The following is a 7050-nucleotide window of genomic DNA, read 5'->3' as shown; positions in this document are numbered from 1 at the left end:
TTTGTTTTTTTTGTTTTTTGCCTCTTGTTCTGTCCCCTTTCTGGGAGCGCGGCGGCGGTCCGGGGGATCACCCCCACCCTCAGCGCCCGTCGCGGTGCCTGGCGCCCCAGCCCGCACCGTGGGGCCTCCTCTTGTCCCGAGCCGTGACACCGCCGCCACGCGGCAGCATGCGTGGCATCTGGACTGTCAGGTGTCAGACCAAAGGTCTGGTCTGTGGGAACCGACACGCTGGAGGAAACCTTGAGAGGCTGAGAGGGGAGGGAGTTCCAGGAGAATTCCAGGACGTCATTTTGAGCGAGTATGTGACCAGAACTCGTCCCGTTGCTTTTGGGGTTCTACGGGCTACACGTAGGAATCTTTGGTGGTGGCACTGGATGTTGGGGGATCCGGAGTCACACGCAGACCTGCTCCACAGGCCTCATTTTACTTTTCTTTTCGGATTCATTTTCTGAAAAGGTGTCTCTTATCTCTATGATTACATTTCCTTTTCTCTCTCTCTCCGAGCAGATCATGGGAGTCCACGTATTGAGGTGACATGTATTGCCCGTGCCCCCCTCCCCCCCGTTTTCTGATTCATTTATTTCTCATTTTCTCCCAGCGTATGGTGGGGGTACCAATGTTAAGGTCAGCTGCATCGCCCTGTCCCCGCCTCCCCCCTCGGGTCAGAGCTTCAAGTGCGCCCATGCCCCGGTTGGTGCGCACCCACCCCATTCCTAATGGATGTGCACGCCCATCCCCTCCCCACGCCCGCCCGACACCCACCCGATGAAGGCGATTCCTCTGTGTCCACTTAGGTGTCCATCGGTTCCTACCAATCTGCCGGCGAGCGCGCGCACGTGGCGCTCTTGTGTCCGTTCTTGGGACACTTGGCTTACTGGAACGGGTTCCAGCTCTGGCCGGGAGAACACGAGAGGTGCCCTCTCACCGCTGTTCCTCATAGCTGAACGGCACTCCGTGGTGTCCACGCGCCACATTTCATTAATGCACCCGTGGATCGATGGGCACTCGGGGCGCTTCCACATCTTTGCGATTGTGAATGGCGCCCTAACTGTAACCCTGACCCCTACCCAGCCCAGTCTCCTCTGCCCCAGCCTGAGGCGCTCCTCCCCCGCCAGGCCCGTCACTGTCCTGGTCCCCTGCCTGACCGGCTCCTTCCCGCCCGGCCTGTCACCGTCCTCTGCCCCTGCGTGACACGCTCCTCCCCGCCCGGCCCATCACCTTGGCCCCTGCCTGACTCGCTCCTCCCCACCTCGGGCTCCTCCGTCGCCTGGGCCTTCCAAGGGCTTGGTGTGGACGCTGCTTCCAGGAAGCCCTCCAGGAACCCGGCAGCAGGGCGGCCGCAGCAGTCTCGCGCGGGGCACGTGCCCCCACTGTGCCGCGGGGGCCCAGCCTGGTGTCTTCTCTGAGGCCCTGCGGCTGCCGCTCCCCGCGAGGGGAGAGCCGTGGAGGTGGGGACCGCCTCCTGGTGGGGACGTACACCCAGCTCTCCGCCGCGTCGGATTCCGGGGCTCTCTGTCCTGCCTGCCCGGAGGCCCAGCTGGCCTGCGGGTCCTTAGAGTGGCAGAAACGTCCTCAAGCTGATATTGCCAGTCAGGTGGGTGTCTGCACTTTTGTGCCGGGCACCCCGGGGAGGCCCAGGGGCTGGCTGGACAACGCGGCCTGCTGGGGGTCGGGGGTGCGCTTTGGAGGAGCAACCGATGCCCTTTGGACTTTGCTAGCAGCGTCTGAGGTGTCTCTGAGCCCTGCTCCATGTCGGGGAGAGGAGGAGGAGCAGGAGGAGGAGGAGGAGGAGGAGGAGGTGGCAGGGGCCGTGACCTACAGTCGTGTTCCCGGGGTGGCACGGCATGTGGCTTCTTCCACAGGCTGCTTGGCCTGGGCTCCCTGCACCTGGGCCTTTGGAGGACTGGCCCTGTTCTTGCCGACACTTCCTGCAGGGACCCAGAGCTGGGAGGTTGCATCTCCCAGACCTGGGTCGGGCAGAGCCCCAGCGGGCCATGCCCACAACCTCTCTCAGCACGGGTCCCCCAGAAGGCTTCTTTGGGACCAGGATTCTCTTGCGGGTGACTGTTTAAGGTCTGGCCCCTGGGTGGAGGGGCACCAGGAGTAGAGGAGCAGGAAGGGGAAGGGGGTGGCCAGGCGAGGGGACACTTTGAGGCCAAGTCCAAGCTTCAGCCTGATCCTCCTGGGAACCCCGGGGTGTACATCACACCTCCTGGTTGTCCTGCTCTGAGACCGGGACCCGGGCTTCGCATTTTCACAGCAGCCAGTCGTGGGCTGAGGACACCTGGGGCGTTGGGAACTCCCTGGCTTCTCCTTGGTTTAACATCTGAGCTGCTTGTGAATCGAGCCGCCACACACGCCCGAGTGCAGGTGTCTTCTGCACAGACTGTGGGCCTCGCTCTTCTGAATGCCGCTAGCTCGCCACCCACCCACGGGTGAACCTGGTCAGGGTACTTTCTCTAATGAGCAGACTCTGACCCCGGCGGGCTACCGGTGTTTTCATTTGCTCCTTTCTTTCTTCCATTTCGGGAAAGGCTTCCTTACTGGGTTTGGAAATCTCCTGTGCCTTTCCTCGCCTATTCTGTCAGCTTTAAATTTCTCTTTCAGTTGCCACCCTCACAGATGTATTAGGAAACTCTTTTCGGTGCATTCATTAGTGAAATGACCCACATGAAGCTCGAATCCAATAGCTAATCGCCGATTTTTAGCAAGTCCACACCCCGGGGTGGTTGGGGTCCAATCCACCCCGGGCCAGGCCCAGGCCCCTTGGACCGGGCCAGAGAAGGACACAGAGCAGGGTCCGGCCCCCACGGTAGCGGTGCCCGCAGTTCTCCAAGGGCTTGGGGGTTTTCCAGAGGGAGGAGACAGAGGGGATTGATTTCTTCAGAGCCCCCCAAACCACCCCACCCCACCCCACCCCACCCCACCCCACCCATGGGACACATCCCGAGAGACGCCCCTACACTCGCTCCCCTCCCCCATGCGCTGTGCCCCAGCCCTGGCCCTGGGGAATAGGCGGCAGCCCACGCACAGGGCGGGGGGCACAGCTGAAAGGGTTTGTGGGGGAGGGCGGCCCCTGGCTGGGGGCAAAGGTCGAGCGCCCCGCGCGCGCGCGCGCGCGCGCGCGCGCGTGCGCAGTCAGCAGCGGCGGCGCGCTGGGGGTGGGGGGCGGGTAGGTGAAGGAGGCGAGGCGAGGAGAGGAGGGGGGCTGGAAGGTCTCCACCTTGGCGGGTCCACCCGTGGAGGCCCATCTCGCGCGCGCGCGCACGCGTGTGTGTGTGTGTGTGTGTGTGTGTGTGTGGACAGCCCCCCACGCCGCCCCGCCCCTCTCCCCAGTCCCGCGTTGCCCGCCGGACCCGGCCGGCGAGGGGAAGCGCAGAGAGGCTCGGCTTCTTGAGCGGGGCAGGGGCGCCCTCCACCGTCTCCGGCCAAGCCGGCCTGAACGCGCCCGGTCTCGTCTGATCTCCGAAGCTAAGCAGGGTCGGGCCTGGTTAGTACTTGGATGGGAGCCCGCCCGGGAATACCGGGTGCCGTAGGCTTTTGTTTTTTTTGTTTTTTGCCTCTTGTTCTGTCCCCTTTCTGGGAGCGCGGCGGCGGTCCGGGGGATCACCCCCACCCTCAGCGCCCGTCGCGGTGCCTGGCGCCCCAGCCCGCACCGTGGGGCCTCCTCTTGTCCCGAGCCGTGACACCGCCGCCACGCGGCAGCATGCGTGGCATCTGGACTGTCAGGTGTCAGACCAAAGGTCTGGTCTGTGGGAACCGACACGCTGGAGGAAACCTTGAGAGGCTGAGAGGGGAGGGAGTTCCAGGAGAATTCCAGGACGTCATTTTGAGCGAGTATGTGACCAGAACTCGTCCCGTTGCTTTTGGGGTTCTACGGGCTACACGTAGGAATCTTTGGTGGTGGCACTGGATGTTGGGGGATCCGGAGTCACACGCAGACCTGCTCCACAGGCCTCATTTTACTTTTCTTTTCGGATTCATTTTCTGAAAAGGTGTCTCTTATCTCTATGATTACATTTCCTTTTCTCTCTCTCTCCGAGCAGATCATGGGAGTCCACGTATTGAGGTGACATGTATTGCCCGTGCCCCCCTCCCCCCCGTTTTCTGATTCATTTATTTCTCATTTTCTCCCAGCGTATGGTGGGGGTACCAATGTTAAGGTCAGCTGCATCGCCCTGTCCCCGCCTCCCCCCTCGGGTCAGAGCTTCAAGTGCGCCCATGCCCCGGTTGGTGCGCACCCACCCCATTCCTAATGGATGTGCACGCCCATCCCCTCCCCACGCCCGCCCGACACCCACCCGATGAAGGCGATTCCTCTGTGTCCACTTAGGTGTCCATCGGTTCCTACCAATCTGCCGGCGAGCGCGCGCACGTGGCGCTCTTGTGTCCGTTCTTGGGACACTTGGCTTACTGGAACGGGTTCCAGCTCTGGCCGGGAGAACACGAGAGGTGCCCTCTCACCGCTGTTCCTCATAGCTGAACGGCACTCCGTGGTGTCCACGCGCCACATTTCATTAATGCACCCGTGGATCGATGGGCACTCGGGGCGCTTCCACATCTTTGCGATTGTGAATGGCGCCCTAACTGTAACCCTGACCCCTACCCAGCCCAGTCTCCTCTGCCCCAGCCTGAGGCGCTCCTCCCCCGCCAGGCCCGTCACTGTCCTGGTCCCCTGCCTGACCGGCTCCTTCCCGCCCGGCCTGTCACCGTCCTCTGCCCCTGCGTGACACGCTCCTCCCCGCCCGGCCCATCACCTTGGCCCCTGCCTGACTCGCTCCTCCCCACCTCGGGCTCCTCCGTCGCCTGGGCCTTCCAAGGGCTTGGTGTGGACGCTGCTTCCAGGAAGCCCTCCAGGAACCCGGCAGCAGGGCGGCCGCAGCAGTCTCGCGCGGGGCACGTGCCCCCACTGTGCCGCGGGGGCCCAGCCTGGTGTCTTCTCTGAGGCCCTGCGGCTGCCGCTCCCCGCGAGGGGAGAGCCGTGGAGGTGGGGACCGCCTCCTGGTGGGGACGTACACCCAGCTCTCCGCCGCGTCGGATTCCGGGGCTCTCTGTCCTGCCTGCCCGGAGGCCCAGCTGGCCTGCGGGTCCTTAGAGTGGCAGAAACGTCCTCAAGCTGATATTGCCAGTCAGGTGGGTGTCTGCACTTTTGTGCCGGGCACCCCGGGGAGGCCCAGGGGCTGGCTGGACAACGCGGCCTGCTGGGGGTCGGGGGTGCGCTTTGGAGGAGCAACCGATGCCCTTTGGACTTTGCTAGCAGCGTCTGAGGTGTCTCTGAGCCCTGCTCCATGTCGGGGAGAGGAGGAGGAGCAGGAGGAGGAGGAGGAGGAGGAGGAGGTGGCAGGGGCCGTGACCTACAGTCGTGTTCCCGGGGTGGCACGGCATGTGGCTTCTTCCACAGGCTGCTTGGCCTGGGCTCCCTGCACCTGGGCCTTTGGAGGACTGGCCCTGTTCTTGCCGACACTTCCTGCAGGGACCCAGAGCTGGGAGGTTGCATCTCCCAGACCTGGGTCGGGCAGAGCCCCAGCGGGCCATGCCCACAACCTCTCTCAGCACGGGTCCCCCAGAAGGCTTCTTTGGGACCAGGATTCTCTTGCGGGTGACTGTTTAAGGTCTGGCCCCTGGGTGGAGGGGCACCAGGAGTAGAGGAGCAGGAAGGGGAAGGGGGTGGCCAGGCGAGGGGACACTTTGAGGCCAAGTCCAAGCTTCAGCCTGATCCTCCTGGGAACCCCGGGGTGTACATCACACCTCCTGGTTGTCCTGCTCTGAGACCGGGACCCGGGCTTCGCATTTTCACAGCAGCCAGTCGTGGGCTGAGGACACCTGGGGCGTTGGGAACTCCCTGGCTTCTCCTTGGTTTAACATCTGAGCTGCTTGTGAATCGAGCCGCCACACACGCCCGAGTGCAGGTGTCTTCTGCACAGACTGTGGGCCTCGCTCTTCTGAATGCCGCTAGCTCGCCACCCACCCACGGGTGAACCTGGTCAGGGTACTTTCTCTAATGAGCAGACTCTGACCCCGGCGGGCTACCGGTGTTTTCATTTGCTCCTTTCTTTCTTCCATTTCGGGAAAGGCTTCCTTACTGGGTTTGGAAATCTCCTGTGCCTTTCCTCGCCTATTCTGTCAGCTTTAAATTTCTCTTTCAGTTGCCACCCTCACAGATGTATTAGGAAACTCTTTTCGGTGCATTCATTAGTGAAATGACCCAGATGAAGCTCGAATCCAATAGCTAATCGCCGATTTTTAGCAAGTCCACACCCCGGGGTGGTTGGGGTCCAATCCACCCCGGGCCAGGCCCAGGCCCCTTGGACCGGGCCAGAGAAGGACACAGAGCAGGGTCCGGCCCCCACGGTAGCGGTGCCCGCAGTTCTCCAAGGGCTTGGGGGTTTTCCAGAGGGAGGAGACAGAGGGGATTGATTTCTTCAGAGCCCCCCAAACCACCCCACCCCACCCCACCCCACCCCACCCCACCCATGGGACACATCCCGAGAGACGCCCCTACACTCGCTCCCCTCCCCCATGCGCTGTGCCCCAGCCCTGGCCCTGGGGAATAGGCGGCAGCCCACGCACAGGGCGGGGGGCACAGCTGAAAGGGTTTGTGGGGGAGGGCGGCCCCTGGCTGGGGGCAAAGGTCGAGCGCCCCGCGCGCGCGTGCGCAGTCAGCAGCGGCGGCGCGCTGGGGGTGGGGGGCGGGTAGGTGAAGGAGGCGAGGCGAGGAGAGGAGGGGGGCTGGAAGGTCTCCACCTTGGCGGGTCCACCCGTGGAGGCCCATCTCGCGCGCGCGCGCACGCGTGTGTGTGTGTGTGTGTGTGGACAGCCCCCCACGCCGCCCCGCCCCTCTCCCCAGTCCCGCGGAGCCCGCCGGACCCGGCCGGCGAGGGGAAGCGCAGAGAGGCTCGGCTTCTTGAGCGGGGCAGGGGCGCCCTCCACCGTCTCCGGCCAAGCCGGCCTGAACGCGCCCGGTCTCGTCTGATCTCCGAAGCTAAGCAGGGTGGGGCCTGGTTAGTACTTGGATGGGAGCCCGCCCGGGAATACCGGGTGCCGTAGGCT

At 63.8% G+C, this 7050-nt stretch overlaps 2 pseudogenes; both read left to right on the top strand.

The window, feature by feature from the left end:
* Positions 1-3420: 3420 nt before the first annotated feature.
* LOC142862864 (uncharacterized) lies at positions 3421-3539 on the top strand (annotated as a pseudogene).
* A 3392-nt stretch (positions 3540-6931) lies between these two features.
* Positions 6932-7050, top strand: LOC142862899 (uncharacterized; annotated as a pseudogene).

This window comes from Microcebus murinus, chromosome 20 (assembly GCF_040939455.1).
Source record: "Microcebus murinus isolate Inina chromosome 20, M.murinus_Inina_mat1.0, whole genome shotgun sequence".
Classification (NCBI taxonomy): domain Eukaryota; kingdom Metazoa; phylum Chordata; class Mammalia; order Primates; family Cheirogaleidae; genus Microcebus; species Microcebus murinus.
The sequence above is the reverse complement of the archived record's forward strand: the minus strand, read 5'-3'. Positions and strand labels throughout refer to the sequence as shown.